Source organism: Oxyura jamaicensis, chromosome 5 (genome assembly GCF_011077185.1).
Source record: "Oxyura jamaicensis isolate SHBP4307 breed ruddy duck chromosome 5, BPBGC_Ojam_1.0, whole genome shotgun sequence".
NCBI lineage: Eukaryota > Metazoa > Chordata > Aves > Anseriformes > Anatidae > Oxyura > Oxyura jamaicensis.
Window position 1 is genome coordinate 47,668,100 of NC_048897.1, and position 24,375 is coordinate 47,692,474.

The following is a 24,375-nucleotide window of genomic DNA, read 5'->3' on the forward strand; positions in this document are numbered from 1 at the left end:
CCTGCTGAATTCCATATTAGGATCAGTGGGCTTGTGAAGGGCTGCAAACAATGGGAGCTCTGTGTGTATTTGTACTTTGGAGGAACTCTGCCAGGACATGGAGAAAGAAAAACACTAGAGGTCTCTCTGCAGACCGAAGTTTTTAGGCTTCCTGCTCCATCCCGCGCTTGGGCTGCTCTCCGGGCTGCCGGCACCGATTCGGACGAGGAGGACTCCGGAGAGGCGTTAGACCTCCGCGGCCGTGCAGGGTACGGCAAGGCTGGGAGCCCCGCTGCTGCCTCGGCGGTGTCAGCTCTGCTCTTCCCAGGAGTGATCCCCGCTGATCCCGGGGTCGGTATTTTCTCACATTTGGGAGGAGAAGGGGGGGGGAGGTGGAAAAGCAGGCAGGGGGTATAGAGGGTAGGTAGAGTTGAACGTGAAAGTGCTCTGTGCCTACAGCTCTTTAGAAAACTTGGTTTGAAATAGTAAATCATTGATTTTTCAAGTTGGACACTCAGAAAATATCCCTTATGCTCGCCCTCATTTACCCAAATGAGAAAAAGAGGGATTCCTTCTCCCCACCCCCCTGCTCCAGTGTAGCTTTCTAAATACAGATAGAGAGCTAAAACAGAAATAAAGAGTTACAGGAATTAAAATGTGTGTGTGTATATATATATATATATATATATATATATAAACTCCCCATAGCATTCTGTGGAAAAACAGCTTTGAACTGTGCCATCCCTGCCCCCCCATCTCCGTTTTGTTCTGGCCCTTCACGTGCCTCCTGTCTTCTCTCAATTTAAATATATAGCAGTCTATATGTGGGCAACGTGAAGGGCCAAACTCCCTGCTTCTTCTTCCACAGGAAAGATTTTGCAGTTTCCAGCAGAAACAAGCCAGACATTGACATAAAGCCTAGTCCAGCGGCTCGGCACATCCTGCTGGCCGCGTTTCCCTTCCATAAGATTAAAAGGCTTTGAAAGGGGGAAACAAGCCCCCGCTGGGGCTCCACGGGGAAGCACACCAGCGCTACAGGCTTCCCCTGCCTTGCTCATGCCTGCTTAGAAAAAAATGCCCCCAAGCTCACACAGCTGCTGAGTGACAAACACCTGGAAGTGTAAAGACCAGCACAATCCTAATAATGAACCTTCTTAGCCCCAGTCTGTGTGTTCTTCAATGTCTGCAGTGATGGGGACTCAGCAGACCCACCCACAGTCTTGCCTGGACAGGCCCAATCCCATCCCTGAGCTATTCAGTGACCCAGCAGTGTGATGGACCAGGCTCTCAACACCTTCCCCAGGAGGTGCTCAATGGATAAAACAAGGGAATGAGGTTGAACGAGGTTTGTTTCTTTACCTGGATAGCCCCAGGTCTCTGTTTGCCTGCCTCTTAACAGGTGTCTCAGTCAATCAGTAATTTTTGCAACCTGCCCCATGTTCATTATCTTCTCCACATCCTCCTCTCTGTTGACAAGAGGGATCTTCAGAGGTACTGTTAAACCCAGCACCATACCCATTGCCACAATCATCACTGCAGGGTTACTTCCAGTTAGGAGTTTGGGTCGCATCCTTTTAACTTCAAAACTACAGCCAAAAGCTGAGGTCTACCCCCCAAAACTTGTGAGCTCCAGGCACCCAAAGCCCCATTGTCCAAGCAGTTACTCTGTTGATCATTTCCACCACCAGCAGCACATCTGGGTCATCCCGGAAGAGATCAAGTTACAGGATTTTGTTCTTTAAACTCCTTGCTGCAGCTGAAACGAACTGCAAGCTTGTCCCTCTGTTTAGTTATTACGTGGCTGGGTTGGTGCACTGACACTCTCTGTGCCTTTGCTTGCCAACCCACTGACCTTGTTGGATAAATTTGCAAAACCTGTAAGCGTATGCTGTTACGAGGTAACCATAGAGCCTGAGGAAGCAAAAATAAAAATAAATCCAATAATTCATGGTTCAGTTCCCCACTGCCTCTATCAGACAGAAACAACTAACTCACTTCCCATTTTACACAGACATAATTTATCTGTGAGCTTTTCCAACACCAGCCACAGCTCTAGTTAAGGCAAGCCTTGTTAGTTAGACCAGATTTAGGCCTACAACAAAATCCATATGGTTCATTCCACCACTCTCATCAGGGTTGTGTTGCTTTGACCATAAAGCTGGGCAGTCTCAGCAGGACTGTGTCCACTTCCATTTTTCTGTAAGATGTTAAACAGTGGAATTCCTTTGTGGTTTCTCTAGAGGCTTAAGACACTTTGTTCTTCTCCTCACCTTTCTTTAAAGGGTCTTTTGAAATTGCTTAAAGGAGTTAGCTTTTGTGGTTCTTACAGTATCGAGGGGCTGAACTGGAGGGTCTTTGTAGACTCCTCCAATTCCAGGTTCTTATGTATAGGTACCTTGTGGGGTAAGATGCATCAATAAAATAATTACATCCCTTAGCATGCTTAATGGAAACCCAGACACTCATTAGACTCTACCTAATAGCTTTCCTGGGAGAGGCAACAAAATTAGTTTATGTTGAAGTTGAGGAAAGTTGACATCTTGCCTATAGGGCTCTCAAAGTCAGTGCTACAATTTTGCCTTACCTATAGAGATGACATGTACAGCTCTAGCAGAGTTATGATAAAGTTATAAACAAAGGGACCAAAAGCATATGTTTTCCTTAACCTCATTACTTTAACTTGGTTTGGCACCATTCAGATCAGCTGGACCAAAACATCTTAAGAGCTGGTTTAGTTGCAAGAACATATAATCACTTTGGTTTATACTTCTCTCTCAGGAGGCTGAGACAACATTAACCCCTCTGCAACCTGGGGTTGTATCTTGCAAAGTTGGCACTGACTTTGTGTGTGAATTAACAGCCCAGTTCTCTTGCCTAGAAGTCTATCAAAGTTTGAGGCAATCCTGCCATGTCGAACGAGATTTCTTAACCTGTAAATTGCAAGTGGCAGTGCTTTAGGTTAACCTGACCCTTGTGCAGTTGCAGTGCAATTTTCAGCTACCCTTAAACTGCTTCTGCAGAGCTGCTGACGAGCCCCAGCGTGGAAGTCATAGGGTTATTAGTAACGATCAGCAAAGCTCAGGTCTTGTGATTTAATCTGGATCCAGGGCTTTTTTTGCTCTTTCACTAATCAAGTTAGAAACGGCCAGCTTTTCTCACAAGATCTCAGTCCTTCCCATCTTACAAATCCAATAAGAGCAGGCTGGTTTCAAGCCATGAAGTTTGACAAGACGTGCCTGAAGTAAAACAGTGAGCCCAACTAGTCTGAATGCTTGGAAAGCTTGCTTTGCTCCGTGTGGTTCTCAGCTATCCAACCCAATTTTCTTCCCACTCATTTTACAAGCCTCTAGCCAAGATCATCATGGCAAGAAGAGAGGCTAAAGGAGACCATAATAGATATAGGCAGATGTTACTAGCGCTGGGGAGGGAAGCTGTCACCTGAGGTGCTAGCTAGCAAAGATTCTCAAGCAAATAGCTGTGCTGTAGTTGAAGCGCTTCTGACCTTTTGTTAATTAACAAATTAACTGGCTGCAGATCTATTCTTGGGACTGCATAGTATGTCCAGTTCCGACACATCTATGTGGAAGCATCAGCTTCATCTTCATCAGCACAGATCTGACAGGACAGTCCCTGCAGCTGCTTCCTCAGGGATCAGTGAGTTCAAGGCCCATGAGAAGAATTTTGGTGAGATCTGTGGGAGGTGAAGGACTTGCAAATTTGTTAATTAGCTCTGCAATGAGCAGTATGTTTGTCAATTAAATCCATTCTCTATTTCTCTGCAGGCTTTCAGAGGGAAAAACAAACAAACAAAAAAATCTGTACTGTGCTCTTCCAGCTCTCCTTCCCTAACCAAATCTGCCACTGCCACATTTTTCCCCAGTGCCTCCTGTCATCTTCCTTTATGCAATCTTATGAGCTTAAAGCTTGTAAGTCAGAGGAATTTTCTCCATTAACTATTTTCCTTATCTCATCTTTCATTAGGCCTTGCCCTTCTTATCCCTCCCCTGCATCATCCCTTCTTGGCCTAAACTGAACAGATCTGTCCCTACATTCTCACCCATAGGAAGCAGCTCCAGGGGGTGGGGGGTTTGGAAGGTGACTGCACTGCCATGAAGCTTTTCTCCCCACCTTTCTCTGCTAGAAACAGTCTCGTCCATCCTCCCTCCTTCCACCTACCAGCGCTGATGTGGGAATGAAGTTTCTGGCAGTGCTGCTGAACTGTAAATTGACTTCAGGTAAATCTTCTCACATTTTTTTCTTATCCTTTGTCCAGTATGTTGGATTGTCAGAGGGTTTTTCTTTTTTGGGGGGGCGAGGGGGGACAGGCATTGTATTGGTATCAGACTGAGCATAGCAGAACCATACTGAGCTTAATTATCACTGTGCAGTTCAAAGCCAGGTCAGATTCAGCACCTTTTCTGGGCTGTGAGATGTTAAGAGCCAGACTCCTGCAGTTAAATGAAATCAAGACTTTAAGCATCCCTGTAGTCACCATGCTCTCAGGGGAGCCTCCTGGACCCCTAGTCCTAGATAGAGTAGGCTTGGGGTGGTTCCTCTTTTTTCTTGGGTTGTCTGTATGTGCCTCCACAATGCGGTAAGAAAAATTTAAATGAAGGCATTTTATCTTTATTCCCTCCATCCTCTGTTCCCCTTTCTTGCTGGCAGCCCCATCCATCAGCCTCCCACCCTGGTGAAATGGTAGTTGAGATCTCAAGTGAATTTGATATGTTGAAAAGCAGAAGCAGTAAAAAAGGGAGGAAAAAATAACAATTTAGCATTGACCACAGTGGGGATGGAAGCACTCTGCGTGAAGCATTTTTAGAGGCAGTTTGCTGAATGGGTAGGTGCTGAGGTTCGGCTTTGAGGCTTGTTGAGTGAGAGCAGGCCTCTTTACAGCCATCACACACCATCAGTCATACTGCCACCATCACCACCACCGTGGTGGTCCACACCAGCAGCAGGGAGTCTCCTGTTTCACGCTGCTGCCATGGATATAATTAGTGTCATTGGGTTTCCCTTTGGAATGAGGAAGTTATAAAACAGGTCAAGCAAAGGATGATTCATGTCCTGCTCATCAGAGTACCCTCATCGCTGAACTTCTTTCCCAAAGACAGCTGCTATCTAATGAGACCTGCAACATTGTGTATTTTTGTGTTTATGAAGGGGAAGGGATGGAGGGATTATTTTCAACTAGGAAAGATGATGATCAGCTTGTTAATTTGTAGTTCTTCCTGCATTGCTGACTGTAGATAGCGCTGTGTTACCCATCCATGCAGCTGGTGGTACTTGTCTAGCGGCTGTATTTCCAGCTGTTCTGTTTATAGGTATCTGCATTTGGACTTTGGGGATCAGTTTTCCTTGGAGGTGTGAAAGTACCCTCTGGATGGTGGAATATGTGCATCCGGTGGTCTGGTGCATCTCTTTGTTTGCATCAGGGTTCTCTCACTTCCTTCCAGAAAATTGTTGGCTGTCACCTCTGCCGTCTCTCCCGTCTAGTTTCTGTCTTCCATGGCTGTTTTATATAGCTTTTTAAATTCCTCTCCTCTTCTCTCCTATCCTCAAGCTGATGTCTGAAAAAAAATCCATTTACTCATCTCCATATGACAGTGGGGAGAACTGGACTTAGGTATGTGTTCAGCCTGGGATTAACAGAGCAAGAAGAATACCACGTTAGGCATTTTCTTCCTACCTACCTATGGTGTTTCCTGTAGAGGATTCTTTTCTAAATTACATTTATTTTAGGTTGAGCAATACAGCAGGAGGTTAAACAAGAAGGAACCTCATTATGCCTCTTCTGTATCTTAAAATATCATTTGCAACTGCAGATGGTGGACTGCTGAGAATGTAAAAGGGCTGCAATCAGGAAATCAAACTGCACCAAGTGCACCAAAATTGTGACCAATTATCAGAGAGCATACGTGTACTCAGTGAAGTCATTAAAGGGATAAATCTATTTTGTTCACTTGTGAGTAATGCTTGGGACATAATCCGCAGTTTCTTTAGAAGCAGATAAACTTCCCCAAGTTAGATGTGACTTAAAGTTATGTCTCCAACGGGGAGAAAACGTTCACGTCTAAAACCATGCCAGTTGGAATCTGTAAGTTTTCAGCTTCCCCCTTTCAGGACAGATTGCCAAGCTGGCTTTATCATTGGAATGAGCATACAGCTGATTCATAAAACATTCATGCAGAGTTTTTACTCTCCTGGAAAGAAGGGAGCAGGCTGCTTCCAGGGAGGGGATGTGCTTTTGTGCTTCATGGGATCTCTCTGCCTCCACTCAAAAATAAGCAGAAGGCTGGTGCTGCCTCCACATTTCAGGAGCACACAGATGGGACAAGGACCAAGGTGGAAAACAAAGGGCTAGCAAGATTGTGATGGGCCTTTTTCTCTGCTGTGTCTCCTTGCTGAGCCTATCCTGAGCAGAGCATTGTGGCAAAGGCACTTCAATGAGACCCAGGGACACCCCATTTCCAAACCCACTGCTCACACATGAGTAAGTGGAGTAGATCATTTAAGCCATGCCCTTAGCTCATGTGTAAAACAGGAAAGAGAAATGCTGGTTTTTGTTGTTGCTTTTTTTTTTTTTTTTTTTTTTTTTTAACTGTTAACCTTCAGGGTAGAGACCAACTCCTGCAGCATGTGAGGGGTGTGTGTCTGTGGCAGACCTAAACCAACCTATTTGCTGGCTGTCACCAAGAAAGCATTTGGTCAGACCTCACAGTGAGCCTGTTAAAGGCAAGAACTGTTCCAGGTATATATTGTTTTCCTTCATGTTGTATTTCTGTGGGCTGAACTTGAACTTCTCTAACTCTCTGTCAGGACAACCCAGCTTTTCATCAGTGACAGAGTGATGGGAGGAGAGCTGGCAGCAGCAGGGGACTTTTTTTTTTTTTTTCTTTTTTTTTTTTTTTTTTTTCCCCATTTGTAGCAGTTGGGTTTGTATCACCCAATTGTGCTCTTTCTCCAGCAGCATCAGGGTGTGTTGCTAAACAAATGAGGAACACATGCATCCTACCCAGGCTGCAGAAACTTGTGTCTGAAATTGCATGAGGCCTAAGGTCAGAGCATTAAAGCAAGGCCTTGGGACCTACAGGTTCCTGAAGGTATACTGGAAGGCAGAGGGAGAAAAATCTTAATTTGCTGTGTCTGCTGGGTACTCACAGGCAATTTTTGCAGCCATTAGACACATATAAAGTACCTTGGGGTGCTGGGGAGGGATAAATGAGGGCTTTGGGGAGCAGCTGGAGTGAATCCCCGGAGCTCACTGCAGAGGGGGCCACCAGGTGCTGCCACCCTGAGAGGCCCTGTTGGCTCAGTCCCTCTCCACCATGGAGCCCCCCCCCCCCCCTTATGATGTATGAATTGCACTTAGCTCAAGGGCCACAGCCTGGGCTCTCTGAGCTCCGGCCATGGCACTGTGTCCCTGTGCTCTCTAAAGTGTATATCCCCAGTGCTTCCCAAGAGGTCAATGCAGGATTTGTTGTGCTTGGCAGAGTTTTTGCTGCAGGTGATACAGCTGTCAATGTACCTGAGATGACATATTTAGCTTCTGTGTGTGTCTTAAGCTGCAGTCACAGCTATGGCTTGCAGAGCAGACATGCCATGGTAGGTGTTCCTGGCTCTTTCAGGCTGATTAAGAAATTTTTTCACCCATCTGTGCCACCTCTTTCTCACTGTTGTGTGGCTTATTCCTCTACCAAGAGGGCACTGAGATTTCTCATTAGGAAGCACTGCTTATTCAACGATGGCTGTTTGTGAAATTTAGGCATAGTGTATCACTGGGGAACTGTGACTGCTAAATTCTGCAATATGGTACTAAGTTCCTAAGAGCCAGTTTCCTTTCCCTGCTCCCTGTGCTCCCACTGTGGCACATTTGTATAAAATGAGCCTGGCTGCACATTTGCCACCATCTCAGAGCTGTCTGGGTTTGCTTTCAGTTTCTGCTATTAAGTGGCAGGAATCCCTGTGGGTTTTTTTCCTTGTTTCAGCAACATTTAAAGCCATGCTGTCTTCATGAAAATGCATTCTGTAATGGTGATTTAGTAGGCAAAGATGACTCACGAGAATTTCAAATTCGGTTTGACTTTATTGAAGTCAAAGGTCTTGTAATGCATCCGACAGGTTATGGAGCCTCCATCCTTGGAGACATTCAAAAACCACCTGGACATAAGGCCTGGACAACTGGCTGTAGGTGACCCTGCTTGAGGAGAGGGGTTGAACAAGATGACCTCCACAGGTCCCTTCCAACCTCACCCAGTCTGTGATTCTGTTATCAGATATACCACGCAGCTTGAGCTCCTCTCTGTTGCAATGCAAAATGAAGTACATGCATTTATTTTGTATGCCTGTCTCCACAGGCATCTCTAAGGACTGGAACTGCAGAATATTTCAATAACTTGTACAGAATCCTCTAGTCACACAAGAAATCATGACTTTAGGTTCTTGTGTTTATCATCATTTCTTTCAAAACAAATATGCTGTAAACTGCAGCTTTCATGAGTAATAAGGGTATCGGTTCCCAGTGAACTGTTATTGACTGAGTTTGACTTCAACATATTTTTTTTTTGCTGTCTTTAAGACATATTTTGTAATAGTCAAATACAGGTTGCTGGTTGTTACAGCAGTGAGTAATGTCTAGGAGGTGGTGAGGGGGATCCATCCTCTTATCCTCATTTTTTTTTTTTTTTTTTTTTTTTTTTTTTTTTTTGTCTTGTCTCTCTGTCTTGTGAACGGCAAGCATCTAACCTATCTGTTTGGCTTACATTGGGGATGAACTCTGTATTTTCAGATGTTCTGGGAAACATGTAGCTTCTCCTCCTAGCCTGTGGAAAAAGCTTTTGGGCAGAGGCCTCTGCATCCTTTCTCCAGAGGGCTGTGATCAGTGCTGTATGGAGATGAACAGACGCCTTGAAACAAATGGGTTTATTTAACATATGAAGCAAAACATTAGAGGAACTAACTTAAAAACAGCAAGCAGCTGATAAGCATCTGTAATTTAAGCTTCAGACTTCTTTGATGGACTTTGCTCGTCATCGACAGGAGGAGAACAACTCCAGATTACGTGCTTTAACTAAGGCAGGCGATCTGAAGACACAGCCTGCTCTCAGTAGGCATCACCCAGTAGGATTTTTTTTTTCTTGGAAATGCTTTTCCCAAAGCCTTGGGCCTGCTGTGCTCATCTGAGCCCTGTGACCATATGGTGCACTGGCTTTTGTCAGGGGACCCAGCTGTGAAGCCTTCCTTTTTCTTTTTCAGCTCAAGCATCAAAGCAGCCTGAGAGCACAGTGTTGCAGGAACCACTCCGTAATCATACCCTCCAGACCAATTCATCTTTAATGCTTTGGCCAAAGAGCTTGTGTTGACTCTGAAGTACAATCACGCTCCCATGCTCAGTCATGAGCCCACCAACCTTCATCGCAGTCACCAGCTGAGCTGAGAGCCCCACAGGGCACGTGCTGTTTAGGTACACAATTGCAAATAAACCTGATGGCCTCAGAAAATATTTCAAACCTTCCTGTCATCTCTATTTCTGCCATACAACTATACCTGAGATGGGAAAGCTCCTGAGTACTGGAAAATGTCATGTCTTTCTGTCTGTCACAGGTGAGAGCCCTCTCCTTTGGTGGCAAATGAACATCAGCAATAAGATTCTTCATTTCAGCTTGTTACTATTACACAATTTGAAATGCTCCAGTGATTTTTAATCTTTCCTCTATATGATCTTCAGAGATTCATCTGCTTTCAAAATGGCCATTGAGAACAATTTTGCCATGTTAGCTATTGGGTAAATAATAAGTCCCACTTAAACCTGTTCACTAAGTGTCTGAATAATGGCATGGTACTTACACATCTCTCCTTATTCTCCAGTGTCTTGAGCATTATTAATTTTAAACATATTGGAAGTGCAGCTCAGATTGTCACCAGACAGTTCTTGCCTCTCTCAATTTCATCTAGACCATCTTGGGCCATATTTTAATTATTGGCAAAAACAAAAACCAAACTCCAAAACCTTACTTTGTAGGTTTTCCCACAGAAGGAGCTGCCAAGCTCCTCAGCAAATCTGTCCCCGTGAGACTTCCCAACTTTTTTGACCAGGTTCAGTTCTCAGTTCTTTTCCAGATTTGCACTGAGGTAACAGGCATTGGAAAACAGTCCACTGGGAAATCGTATGAGAGGGGGTTCGTGTGACAGATCTTTTCTGCAGCTTGTCATGTCATGAATAGCAGAGCAACAGCCTTTCAGCACTCAACCATGTCACTGCCTGCATTGCTTTTGATGGAACTGGGGTGAGTGCCTGCTTGTGGAAATAAGGAAAAAGTTAGCTAACTGTTTTTATCTCAGGGAAAGGGTTGGTTTGTGCTTTCATTGAAAGTTTGCATAGTATCTTAATTTAATTGTCCTCCTGTTACTGTCCCTGCTCTGGTTGCTTTGTGCTGGCATGTAGGATTTGCATTCAGCAGTGCGTAGAAGACCACAGTGGTTACATTAAATGCTGTAAAAACATACAGGGAAACTCAGCACCCCCAGCCCCATGGTGTTTGCAATCTAAGGGTGCAAATGACAGGAGGGAACCAGAAAGGAAAGGGCTGTCCAGCTCACGTGTTTTGTAGTGGTATTGCTAGAAATAGCAGCCCATGCCCTTGACTCATGAATCAGTGGTTATCTTCTCAGTTAAATGCCTTTGAGTCATGTGCTGTGCCAACAGCACATTGCTCCAAGTGCAAGACCAGGGTCAGGCGAGCTGTTTGCAGGGTTTTCCTGCTATGGGATCTGTCACTCTTCAGTATTTGGGGAGGACTGAGCGTGAGGTGCCAACACTGTCCTCTGGATGCTACTCAGCTGTAGTGCAGATGACCTGTGGGCTCAACATGGAAATCCTCTGACTCTCTCCATTGCAGAAGATAATTAGTGGAGATGTGACTTGGAAAAGTACATTCACTCTCCCTACTCAGCTGTATCAAAGACTTTATAGACATAGACAAAGAAAATCTGATGACACGGGCCTCTCCTTTGTTCATCTCTTCCATCCTGTCCGTGTTTAGACCATCCTCATTGACCAGGCTTGGATTTGGATTTGAACTTGCTGCATCACACAGCTCACACCAGCTGCAGCTGTTCTGCCCCAAGGGGCAAAGTGCAAACCTGGACACTTGCCTGTGGCTGGATTTCCTTGGCTGGCAAGTCCCCTGGCTCCTGGCTGACACAAGTCAGTTTGGGAGCCAAGAAGTTGTCAAGTTTATGGTTTTGAGAAGAGTAGAATCAACATGGGCTTGAAACTTCTGAGAAGGTCTTCTCTCTGCCTTCCAGAGCACAGAAACCATGTTTATGCCTGAGCAGACCGGAGCTGATTGAGCCAGCAGCTTCACATATCCATGAGCTGACCCCTCACAGTACGCAGCTGCTCACAGCTGTCCCGCTGTGGATGTACACAACTTCGTTTTTGTGGTGTACGGGGAAAATTTGGGCTTTCAAATGCTAGCAAGCTATTTGCTTCTTTCTCTTTCCACAGCTGACCTCCATGTCCAGCCATGAAGGCATTTTCTGGTTTGAGTGCCGCTGAGCAGAGTGACATCCTGGCTTCTCCTGCTGCTCTGTAATTAACAGCCGCAAACATGGAGCAGTGTCTGACCCTCTGACATTTTTTTTTGCCAAGACTTTTATTAATTTGACACTAGTTTTCATAGCAACTCACCAGGGAGCTGTAGCAAACACTCAGTTGTACCTGACAGAAAATGGTAGGTTTATATGCTCCGGAGGTTGTGCTGAGCCTCAGAGGCGAACTGCAGTTTGAATCCTCCAACTCTTTGTTTTTTTAAAAAAAAGGATTGAAGTGGGAACAGAACAAATGAAAAGTAGTATTTATATCACCTTGGGCTGTCGAACTCTGTTATCATGGTCTATCAGAACTCCCACCCTCTGGGGATCAGGCACATAGACTTGTAACACCCCTGTGCTCAGTTACACTAACGTCCCTGTTCACGAGGGGACGCTGCCTTGTACCTGGGAACTAACTTAAAATGAAGTGCTCTTGTGATCCCTTCACTCGGGCTATACCTGCTTCTGACATGAGCAGACTCTTATATAGTAATGTTTGGACACCTCAATTTTTTATTTCTTTTTTTCTTGGGCCGGACACTGTGATGGTGGCCACAACATATGCAAGTTTGTTATTGCTTTTTTTTGTGGACTTACACTCTTGTTTTCATGTGGTATTTTGCCTCAGGGTTCCTTATCCTAATGCAGTTTGGTGGAAGTGTTTGTCTGGTGGAAACTTGACTGGGGAAATTCCTTTTTTTGTTTTTGAAAAGAGAAAACTTTAAATGTTCTGTTTAAGATAGTTCTGCATATGCAGATACTCTCCTTACATAACCCTAAATTCCAGACATGATCTGGTTGCTCTAAGTAGGTACTCAGTCCTCCCCAGACTGCTTTTCACCCTTACGTAATTTACAGCCTCTTCTATCTTTTCTCTTTGTTGCCCAGTTTGTAAGCACCTCCCTCATCTGTTTCCCCTTCCATGTGCAATGCACTGCTCTGCAAAGGCCCATCTATTGTTTTCATGTTTTATTGTTAGTCACCTTTGTCTGACGTAACTGGAAAACGTTACCAACGTCACCTTCTTTCCTGGCAGAAATCAGGCTGCTTCCTACCTGTCTTCCTTTTGAGCGGGCAACCTTGCCTACAGATACCAAAAGAAATGCTGTTTACATCTCTTCCAGTTGTTGGTTTTCTGGGAATTATCACTTCAGAAGGGGGGCTTTTAGCATCTCCAGGGTTCTCCTCCATACGGTTCCTGATAGTCCCCCTCAGACAGTCGATACCATGTGTTGTTGTGCTATTCAACACGAAGGCATCCGTCAGTGCTGTCTGGAGGCTCGGCATTGTACAGCATGAGACTCTGTCCAACAGTGGATCTTGTATAACAGTAAACAGTTTATTCCATGCATGGCTCATTTCTCTCACCCACCTGCTAAAGTTGGCTTTATGGTGTCTGTCACAGTATCCACATTTTTGCCTATCCTTGGCTAATACCTTACTTCTTCTGCCCAGGAATTTCTCTTCCAACAGAAAATAAAGCCTGTAATTCCTTTAGCCTCAGGCCATTGCTCCATGGTGTTTATCCTCTGAGTCTTGAATAAAACCTTTCTAAAAATCCTTGCTTGCAAGTGACATACCATGCCAGTGGTCAGTGTGTGTTTAAGAAGTATTGTAGCTCTTAACACTACATGCCCCCTATGGCAATTTAACAGTAGTGGCTCAATATCTGCACGTCCTGTATTTTTACTATTCCTTAACACATCTCCTGTTTAAATTCTCTTAAAAACTCTTTAACTTCTGTCTCAGTTTCACTTAATATCTCAGTGAAGCTTCTATAAAATAGCTTGCAGTTGAGACAGAAGTTCCTTTCTCTCCCACACCTTGTTTCTGATGGGGACAATATAGGATCATGTGTGCCTGTCAGCTGCAAGTGTTGTGGTTCCACAGTGGTCTTCAGCTCCTGTACCAACACCTGCTGCTAATTTTGGTGAGTAGGTGAACAGGCTCTTCCCTGGTTGCTTCCATTTGTAGTGAGGTGTAATTTAAGGGACTGCACCTTGCACTCATTTGCAAAGCAAAAAAAAAAAGAAAAAAAAATCTTAGGCATAGGCAAATTTGGGATGAAGGAAAGGGCAAAGAACATCCAGACACCGTAAAGCTGCAATCTGCGTCCAAAGCATGCCCCAATGCAGTTTCACAGCTGCCAGCAGAGAGGGGTAGTCAGCCGTGTAGACAACAGCTGCATTGCCAAGGAACAAAATTACAGAGCCAGATGTTCTTCTTGGAAGTACATTACACCGAACTTGGCAAATGAATGCTGTAGCTGCCAAGTGCGTCTCTTATCTGGTCATAGGTAATGATCCCTCTATCAGGGAATGCAGAAGGAAAAAAAAAAAAAAAAAAAAAAAAAAAAAGACCCCACAGAAAATCCTCATCAAAATGTTGTGCTTGAAACATTAACTTTTCCTTGATCGAAATGATGCAGGAGCTCCATGGCAACCTTCATGTCTTGTTTGACGGATGATGTTGTTTACTACCAGGCATGAAGTGAGAAACTTGCAGAAACCGATGCCAAGCACTTTCAAGGTATTTGCTACTGAAAGGTGACTAAGAGGCTGAGATAATTTTTATAGCACCCACAGTTGTTTGTGGGCGCTGTTGTAATTCTCAGCTAGGGCTGCAAGTGAGAAGGAGAACTTCTGGTCCTGTCTCTAAAGTAAATACCAGCAGTTCGGGTTTCTGAGGATATGTTTGTGCTGCAGCCATGTCTGTGACTACCGAGGGGTAGAGACAGGCCCAGCCTAGCTGTGGAACAGCCAACTGGGTGTGAGTAGACTAGCTGCTGTACAGAGCACCTTCCTCAGCTCGCTGCCTGGGTATCTGTTTTTGCTGGAAAATGTTGAAGCCTGATGTTGCTTGTATTACTGTCCAGAGCTAATGTTGCTGTGGTCTACAATGCTCAGCAATGGCAGCATGGGGACATATGGGCCCCAGTTTGTACCAACTAGTGGGATACAGTTCATATAGGTGCCCAAGTTGGGGGTGTGGTTGTGTTGTTGCTGATAGAGGATGCAGAGATCCACCCCTCCAAAGACCCCAGACACCTCCAAATGTACTTATCTAGTCAGAGCTTAGATGACTGTGTCTTTGGAAATGGCTAATATCAGCATCTCTGAGATACCTTGAGAGATAATTCATTTCTTGTACATCTTTAGTCATCTTTCATAAATTTTCTGCATTTGATCTGTTTCCCCTGGGACTCTCAAGATACAAACCCAATGTCTTAAAAATAAAAAGAAAAGAAAAAGAAAAAGAAAGAAAGAAAGAAAGAAAGAAAGAGAAAGAAAGAAAGAAAGAAAGAAAGAGCTGTCCAAAACCCTCTGAAAAATAAATCTCTCAGTAAGGAACTTACCCCTAAGAACTGCTTTGGCCCAGCATTTCCTGTGTGTGATATTAAACTCACTCCTGCACCATCAACAAACAAATTTAAGATTTAGTATCTCAGGGATTGCAACAGAGCTCAGAAAGGAGGTTACACAGGTGTTTTTTTTTTTTTTTTTTTTTTTTGTTGTTGTTGTTTTTTTTTTTTTTTTGTCTCTGGTCACAGACGATTTACAGCCCCCACCACTGATCTGCAGCCCGGAGGAACATGGTAAGTTTGAAACGCAGGGTTTGGAGCAAGAAGGGTGCTTACACGTCTTCTAGGGACTCGGGGACAATAAGTGTCTCTCTCCACCTAGTGGTCATCGAGAGATTTCTAACAGAGCAGTAGCCTGAACCAGAGGGGTTAGCAGCCTTCTAAAAGTGATGCGATTTGATTTTTTTTACCATGCCAGCACCGGGAGGGGGTGGTTGCTGTCTATTGTATCCAGCTGAGATGAAAGCAGGGAGAAGGGCTTGGTTTCCAATACGCTCCTCCTCAGAATATAAGGAGGGTAAGAAGCTGAACTGATGGTGGGAAATGATTGTAAGAAACAATCAGGCAGTGAACACTAATGCTTCTTTTCTCCATAATTCACCTGCTGTTGGTTTTGTGGTGAGTGAGAGCAAATTTTAAATGTGACAGGAGCAGAAATATCTTCATTGCTTGACGGCTTGTTTGGTCTGGCTCTGGGTAATTCTTTCTGCAAACAATGCGGCGTTGGGCGAGGGGAGAGGTATGTGAAATTAAAATGCATGTGGATGTTAAGCAAAGCTGATGCTTGTCTAAATTTGAATAAGGGAGCAAAGAGAGTAAGTAGTGAAAATAAACAGAGTTGTTTGAATTCTTCCCATTCCAGTGCCCTAAGGTGTTACCAGTAACACGGAAAAAATATATATGAGGCAAAAATGTGACTGCAGTGTTAACACAATGCATTCCACTCCCTTCCCTAAGACTACACATACAGAGCCTGCATGGCTGTTAAATCATCCTCTTTGGGAAAGCAGTGTTTTTTTTTTTGCTACTCCCCTTTTAGAACAGGCCATGAAACAGAACAAATAGAGTAGCCAGGCGTACCTGCATCCCCAAAAGTACCTTGCTGTGACTTTGGGCTGCTCACTTATGGCTCTCTGCCTCAGGGCTAGATGGTCTTTCATCATCTTTTCCAGTGTAGTGTTATTATTCTGTAACTGTGAAATTAGGATAATGATAATTATGTGAATAAAACTTCAAAATCAAAGCTGAAATGTGTAATTAAAGACTTCAATTTCATCTCAAGTGCTGGCTGAGGCTAATTCTCTGCAGGGCCACTCGGTCACCCTTCCCTCTGGCTAGATAAAGCCCTGTGTCTGAGTCCTCCTGTTCTGCATATGGACAGGAGCAGGGGTCCTAGCTCATGCCGCTGCTCTTTCCCCCAGCGGACTAATTTCCCAGAAAACTCCTATAGAAAATCCCTAGAGCTTAAGCCTGTGCTGAGTATTTTTTTTTCCTTTCCTCTGAATGCAGAGACTTGATATAAGCCAAAGGAAGCTGCTTTCCCTGGAGGCAAGTGGGGGCTCAGGAAGGGACAGCAATTCCAGGAGGGCTGTGTGTAGGGGGCTTAGCTGCATCCTGCATCCCATCATATCGGCCAGCCCCAGCTCAGGAGGCCATGCTCATCCCATTCACCTTCCTCCTCCTTGGGGAAAGGACATACAGAGCCTGCATATATCACATCACAGAGATCAGATGCAGGGGAAGGGTCTGCATTTGGATTCATTCTGGCTTTACGTGGCTTGGCCTATAAATACCTGTGGCTCCTGTGTGAATGCAGCACACAGGATAAAGAAATCTGTATTTCCCAGTTTCACAGGAAGAGGTTTGTGGTTTGTCCTTGGGTGAGCTGCAGGGCCACCAGCTGGGTAGGGACCCAGGGGCAGCTCCAGTTGCAGCTCCACCAACTCATCCCAGATACCTGCTTCAGCCCTCACTGATGGACCTTCTCCTCCTGCACACCCCAGTGAGTGTGGGACAGCTGCTGGCCTCTGAGATTTCTTGTTATTCCCCCAGGCAGGTAGTCTGAGCAAGAACCTGACATAATAAATCCTCTTAACTGAGAACTGAACCACTCTGAGTTTACCAGGTTGGTAAAAGCTTCCCTGGAGAGGAGCTGGACATTTCCGCTGGTAGAAATAGGGTCCCCATTGCTTTGGGCTGTTCCAATGGACTGCCTCATCTATCTGAGTGAGTTTGTTTTTAATACAACCCTAAAATAGGAAGGTCATCTGAAAGCCCCGTAGCACCATGGTAAGGGGTCAAACTGTCCTGTGGCTCAGGTGAGAGAAGTCTGGCAGAGGGTCTCCACGTGCCATGAGACACTATCTTCCTGAAAGGTACAGGGGCATGAGTCTGGAATGGAAGAAGGGCAAGGGGGATTTCTTCCTTGACTCAACCATAATTTTTATTTTCTCCACATGATTCTATGGAGACCTTTCATGTTACAGTGGTACAATAAAGCAGGTGGAAAGAAATGTGCATCATCCCTCCAGCTCTCTTATCAATACCTTTGTACAACAATAAATAACAGGAAAGCAGAGTTTGCTTGTCAGTGTTACCAGCTGCCATCGCTTTCTTTAAACATACAGTCATATATATTTCGGTCTTCTTTATTGCTGACTTTTCTGAAATAAATAACAACATGAGATGGGGCTGTGGACACATTGCATTACCTAAGACAAGCTCTTAAATAAAGACTGCTAAATAAGATCTTAGTAGCAGCCAAGTGTTAGATATCTTGCTTTTTTATTCTTATTTTCAGTAGTTGTTTTATTTTCAAGGCGTGCCAGAGAAACTAGTGAAAAGCAAACGAGGTTGTTAATTAGTCTCAAATTAGGTTTTATGTTGACAGCTAACCCTAATTAACACTTTCACATGTAGACGGGTGGTTGTACTTGTTGACACCTCATTGGTCTGGCACAGCCCTATAAGCACAGTAGGGGAGAGCATCCCCTTCCCCATCAGCATCCCATTTTTGCCCCCCTGCCTGGTCACAGCTGGTTCTGGCTTGTCTATGGCCTCTCCTTGACCAGACACCACACTCGTGTCCTGTTGTCCCCAATGGGTCCAGACGGCTTGGCTGAGGCCACCTGTATGTTTCTGCAGTTTTACTTCCCATCGTTAATGTGAGTAACGTGACAACAGTGAGTGCAGTAGAGCAGCACGGACACTTCAGGATCCAACATGCCATCAGTTTGAGGACAACTGGTTGGGATGTGCTTTTGCAGCCAGGTGCCCATGGAAACCATGTTTTCCTAGCTTGTCATGACTAAAATCAAGATACCCAACATCTACTACCTCCCCCTTTCCCAGTCATACCATCAACGAGGGAAATGAGTTTGGGTTTGGTACAATGTGTTCCTGACGTATCCACTCTGGCTTTTTTTAGTCTCTTTATTTTCCTCCTGGTGTTTATAACAAGATTGTTTAATAATTTGCTCTAGTCTCTTTCCAGACTGACAGTTTTATGGTTCCCCAGCTTCTCATTTTCCACCTTTAAAAGGGAGAAGCACTCTGTTTACCCTCCTGGTATGCGGCACAAGTGATTTCACACGAAGGAGCAGCAAAATGATATTGCATTATGACAACGACTCTGAGTCATCGTGAAGATTAACCAGGAACCACGGCAGCGAGGGGACAGTAGCAATGTAGCAGGTAGCACTGCCCCACCTTTGCAGAGGGTGCATGCAGCTGAGCAGGGCCATGCAGCGCTGGTGGGGTCAGGATGGCTGCAGAGAGAAAAGAGAATGGCAAGGACAAGCACTACAGACACTGGGTTATCAGTGGTATCCAGCAGTGTGGGTGTTTGGCTTCGGGTATTCTGGTGTTTCAGAAGTGCAATGTTGACTTGGTGCGTGTCTCTCCATCTCCCAGTGTGGAAAAGCTAAACTTTCCTTTTCCAGCATGCACTGATGGTCTGAAAGAACGAAGAGGCCAATATATGACATGTGGCTTTGATCATATACATGTTAATCCCTGGTGTTAAAAAACAAAAACAAAAACAAACAAAAAAAAACAACAACAACAAAAAAACAACACTCTAGTTTTCTAGTTTAATAAATAATGAATTAACTTTCCACACACCTTATTTGAAAGATTTTTTTTTCTTGATGTTACTTTGTTGATCTGTTTGGGGGGATTAGGTACTGGGACATGATGTTTGTACAAACTTTCTCAATAAGCTATGTTAGGCACAAATATCCCTTAAGAAAACTATTCTGTTCTTGCTGTTGATAACTATATCCTCTTTTATTATTCAGAACATGAGAACACAAGAAAAAAGAACAGAGAATCCAGAAGATACCTGGCTTTATAATTTTCCCTTTTTCTGTCTTTGTGTTTACAGGACAAAATGTTTAAATCCAAGTGTACCTTTGCTAGACTGTATCAGTGTTTATGGAGTCTGTTTTTCACAGCTTAGAAAACAAAAGTTCAGGGAAATTCCATCATTCTGGTGGTAATGAATTTCAGGTCTAACACCCCTGATGTGTAACAGCACATGAAATATTTGTTCATTTAAAGTTGAGCGGGTGTTGTGACCGTATTGTGGTTGTTTCTGAGTTCATTCATTCAAGAAGAATGTTTCTCTCTTTGCAGTTCAGAACTGTGGCTCAGCCTGAGCCCCTTGCTATGAAATTTACATCCTGCGCATGGGCATACAAGCCAGTACAGTACAGAAAACAATGGATGATTGTACAGAAAAAAAGGGATGATTGAAGTCCTGAAGGCAAGAGCATATTTAAGTGTTTGTAGGTTCAACAACTTAATTTCTCCTATTAGCGTAAAAAGTAATGCTAGCATTGTTAACTACAGTACACACAATTAACTACAGTACTTTGCAACGTGATGGATTACAGCCTACAAAACGAAGAAAGCCACTGAAAATACAGCAACTTCTAATTATCAGTTTTATCTATACTGTGACGACAACTATGAAAGAAATCTTTGATCTCATAATAGAGCCAGGATTCCCTTTTTCTTACTGCAGCAAACAGGAAGGGGATATTACCTGCTTTCATTCTAATTCCCTAGACAGCAGTATTACTTGCTGTTCCATGCAGGGTTACAGAACAGTTTTGCACGACAGACGCTACTTTTTTTGGCATAGCTTTTGGAGAGGTAGCACATGGTTTGTGTTGGTCGTGTTCTTATTGTCACTTAATAAAAAGACTTGTAAACTTGCCCTCCCATGTCACTGTACTGGGTCTGGCTGGGATGTTACCTTTCCCTGCAGCAGCCCATACAGTGCTGCGCTCTGCTCTTGTAGCTAGAACAGCAGTGGTATCACACCGGTGTTGTGTCTGCTGCTGAGAAGTGCTGGCACAGCATCAGGACTCTCTCTGACCCTCCTAGGGGGTGGGCAAAAAGTGGGAAAGAAACATCAGCAGGGCAGCTGACCTAAACCAACCAAAGGGATATTCCATACCATATGATGTCACACTCAGCAATAAAAGGTGGAAAAAGGAAGAAGAGGGGAGGGGTGGGCTCTCGTTGCGAAAACGTCTGTCCTCCTCCCGAACACCGGCTGTGTGCGTTGAGGCCCTGCTTCAAGGACGTGGGCAAGCATTGCTCATTTGTGGGAAGTAGAGAGTAATTTCTTTCCTCTTTATTTCCACTACTTGTTTTATTTTGTTATTCCCTTTCCCCTCCCTCTTCCCCTTTCTCTTTTTTCCCCTTTAGTTGAATTGTTTAATTAATAATAATATTTCCTTAATAATATATATACATATATATATATATTTCTCTTTAAATTATCCTTATCTCAACCCGTGAGTTGTTCTTTCCTTTACTTCTTCCCCTCCTCATCTGAGGAGGGGGAGTGAGAGAGCAGTTGCCTAGCTGCCTAGCACGGTAAAACCACCACAGTCACACATAGCAGCGCATTTGGGGCCAGGTCCCCACCTGGTTTGAAGTGGCCCGGTGAGCTGAGGCTGTGCTGAAGGTGATGGCTACAGCCCATGTTCTCCCCTTGGCCACCTTCCCTGTGCCCCTCTTCTCCTGGAGAGGCTGGCTGGGCCCTGTGCCCCTCACACTACCAGCACACCAACTTTGGGCTGCCTCTGCTTTACGCTTAATAAGGCACAAGGGGACATCAGTGGCTCCATGCACAGCTCTGCTCCTGAGAGCCACCGTCAGGAGCACTTCACGTCCTGCTGGGCCAGCTCACCTGTGCACGTCATTGGAGCTGTGCATCAAGCTGGGAATGAATGGACAATAAAGAGTATAAACCTATGCCGAGAGGTAAGCAAGATTGCCTAATCAGAACCCCCATTTAATTCTGACATCTTCTCCTTTTCTTCACACCAGGAGTTTTAGGCAACCTTCACTGATGGCATTTAGCTTCCTTTTTCGCTGCATTTCTGCAATGTTTTTCCATGCTACAGACAAAAGCATTTAAAAATATATATATATTTTTTTTTCTCAGTGCTAAAGCAGCTGCATCATGTTCCCAAGTCAAATATCCTGATTATTTAGAGCAGATCTCTTCTTCATTCCTTCAGAATTTTGTCAGCAGAAATTAAGTCGATGGAGAAATGTGATGGCTGAAAAGTTCAGTTTCCATATTTCCATTGCAGAGAGCTCTCAGTCAGGTGTCTGCAGTCAAACACTAACTGCAGCCACGTTCATAGATTATTGGAGACACCATAAGGGAGTCTCACAGGAGAGACTGAAGCTCAGTCATGGAGGTACCCCCTTTTCACTTAAAAAGCAGTTAAAAGAGGAAGATTTATCTGCCAAGTCACTGGTAGTATGGAGAAAGAGAAGTCCTTTGGAAAAACCTATCTGTGTGCTGGTGTGCAGTACATAAATGGATGAAGACCAGCTGCAAAATACACACACCTTGGTTCATGGGGACATGACCTAAGGGTAAACCCAGGAAAATTAATCCCCTGCTTTACTCGTACACAAAAGCTTCAGATCTCTCCATTGCCAGGGGATGGGAGTCCATTAACAGCTCCAAAAGGCAGGCAACAAGCTCCTTGCTGGAGCTAAGAGGCCTTTACTTCATTTTTGCTCATTTGAAGGGGTTGGTATCACTTGAAAGCTAAGAGGCAGCACTGGGTGGGAAAAAATTTAAAAGGAAATTCCAGGATATATTCAAGTGCTAACAGGGTGGTGTCTGGGAAAGTGTTTAAAAAGGGGAAATGAGCAACACATCTAAGAAAACAAATGAACATTGACAGAAGATTTGAGGGAGAGGACTAAACTGACTGAGGGTGTTGTTTCACTGGCTTTTGTGTTTGCTGGGATGAATTTGGCTCAAATTATATAAATGAGAAAAGCAGGTCAAGAGATAATTGTCTATTTTATTTGTACAGAGCCTTGCTCTGCGTGGTTGCTGTTCACAACTAAGGCTCAGGAAGGGTTTCACAATACAACAAATGAAGACTAATAGTGCAGGTAAATCGTTTTGCATCTGATGTACAGGAATATTTTAAAAATTGTGATGATGTAACTGGCTCATTTTAAAGTTCCAGATGGTTTTGGAATTAACTCTGATTTTCTGAATAAAAATACCTGATGCAGCATCTTCAGAACATTTGTACTTGAATCGTGGCTGTCTTGTCACTTATGATGATCAAGGTGTGTAGCTTCTTCTGCTCTAATTCTGAGAGTTAAGTCAGGAAGAGGCACTCTGAGTGCTATGCAAGGACTGGGCCTGGATTTGGTTAATTGCTTTACACGGAAAGAAGCTCTCACTTTAGCAGTGAAATCACTGGGTTGTGTGTTTTCTGGCAAGTCTCCTAACAGTTCACACAAAGGAACTGAACTCTTGACACCACCTGTCCACTGATGACTGTAGAGTGGGATATTTCCTTCTCAGTCCCTGTTATCTACATGCACATTGTTTTCTTGGCTGATGCCTGCGGTGTTGGTAAGATTCAGGCTGAACTTCTGCTCAGCTTACTGAGTTTGGGTAGATAGCTCCCCTGGGAAGGGGCAGGGGTGAGCAGAAAAGATGAGACTGCAGGGCAGCACACCCTCATCTTCCTTCCTTTGTTAGGGATTCTGCACTGGGATAGGGAACCTTCTCATGTTGCCTTTCAAGAACAGGTTTTTATTTATCACTTTTCATATGCAGATTCATATATATATATATATAATTTATTTATTCATTTATTTTCTGTGAAAGTAAGTTTAAATGCATTAATTATATCTTTTTCCTCTTTGTTACCATTTGTGACCCTGTAAAAATTAATCTGCTGGCCCTCAAACGGGAGCATATCCCACAGCAAATAGCTTGAAGCAGCCAGCCACAATGCAGCGTCTGCAAACACAGTGCATCCTTCTCTTCTCTGAGCACCTTGTGTGTGTGTGTCTGTGTGTGTTACACAGCCAGGAAAGGACTTTCAACAGATTTCCTGCTGCTCTCATTCACGGACCCCAAAAGCACTATCCATGAAAGAAAGGTTTGGTGGAAACTCTGCTTTGCAAAATTCCTGGATGCCTTTTTGTCTTCCTGATGTCAATTTACAGGAAAGGTTGGTGTAGCCCTTTGTAACATTTGGAAGCAGTGTTGATTAATGTGAGTTACCTGTGTATTATGTTTAGTTTATTTTCTAAGCCTGGCTGAAAAATTGAACAAATTATTGCAAGGAGACTGGTAAACTCCTATGGCGTAGGAGAACTGTATGAGGTTTTGAACCCCAAGCGGTAATGATTAGAAGATAAAATCTCATGTGGAAAAGAAGAAATATTTCCTATGATACATACATTGTACCAACCTTTTGAACAATGTGTTTGAGGGGCATCAAAAGCCCAGTACAGAGGGTTATTTGAGCCTGGCCTAGAGGAACCTCAGTGAGCAGGTGCCAGTGGCCAGCCTGGTACATAGGTACATGGCTCATGCCCATTTCGAGTGCATCTGATTTTCTGCTTGAGCAATGACTGCTGAACATCTTAATCTTTTCTTAATTCTGGTTATTGTTGAATGATTTCTTCTCTGCCTTTTCTCCAGGGAAATGTTAAAATGTTATTTTTTTATTATTATTATTTTTTTCCCCGTCTGTCTACCAGTGTTTATCTCTCCCTGGAAGAAATCCAAGTTTTGTAATTAAGGCACTGGGAACAGTATGAGGTTCGATCAGTAGATAAAACATAATTATAGCAGACCTGTGAGTCTCTCTGCAGTAAATATTTTAACACCTTGGGCCAAATCCTCCATTAACATAAGAAGAGTTATTGGACATCACACTGCCTTACACCAACTGGGAATCTCTGCAAAACTGCACAGACAGCTCCAGTGTGGCTGTGTGGGAAAACATCCCCCCCGCTTCTCCCCCTCCCAAAAAAAAACAAAAACAAAATAGCCTTATTAAGATGATAAGGTGCAATTTCTGTGCCCAACAGGCAGTTCTGTTGTTGCTCATTTACTTTTTTTTTTTTTTTTTTTTTTTTTT

At 44.0% G+C, this 24,375-nt stretch overlaps 2 long non-coding RNA genes across 3 annotated transcripts in view; both read left to right on the forward strand.

Moving 5' to 3' along the window:
* LOC118167471 overlaps positions 1-24,375 on the forward strand; it is a 55,735-nt gene that overhangs the window by 12,041 nt on the left and 19,319 nt on the right. The window lies entirely within an intron of this gene.
* On the forward strand, positions 221-18,978 carry LOC118167475. 2 transcript variants are annotated; one of them, XR_004751158.1, is made up of 4 exons: positions 221-330; positions 1,138-1,324; positions 3,762-4,214; positions 18,418-18,978. It is a non-coding gene; the product is annotated as an uncharacterized LOC118167475 (long non-coding RNA). The 2 variants fall into 2 exon arrangements; XR_004751157.1 differs by having other exon boundaries at positions 18,429-18,978.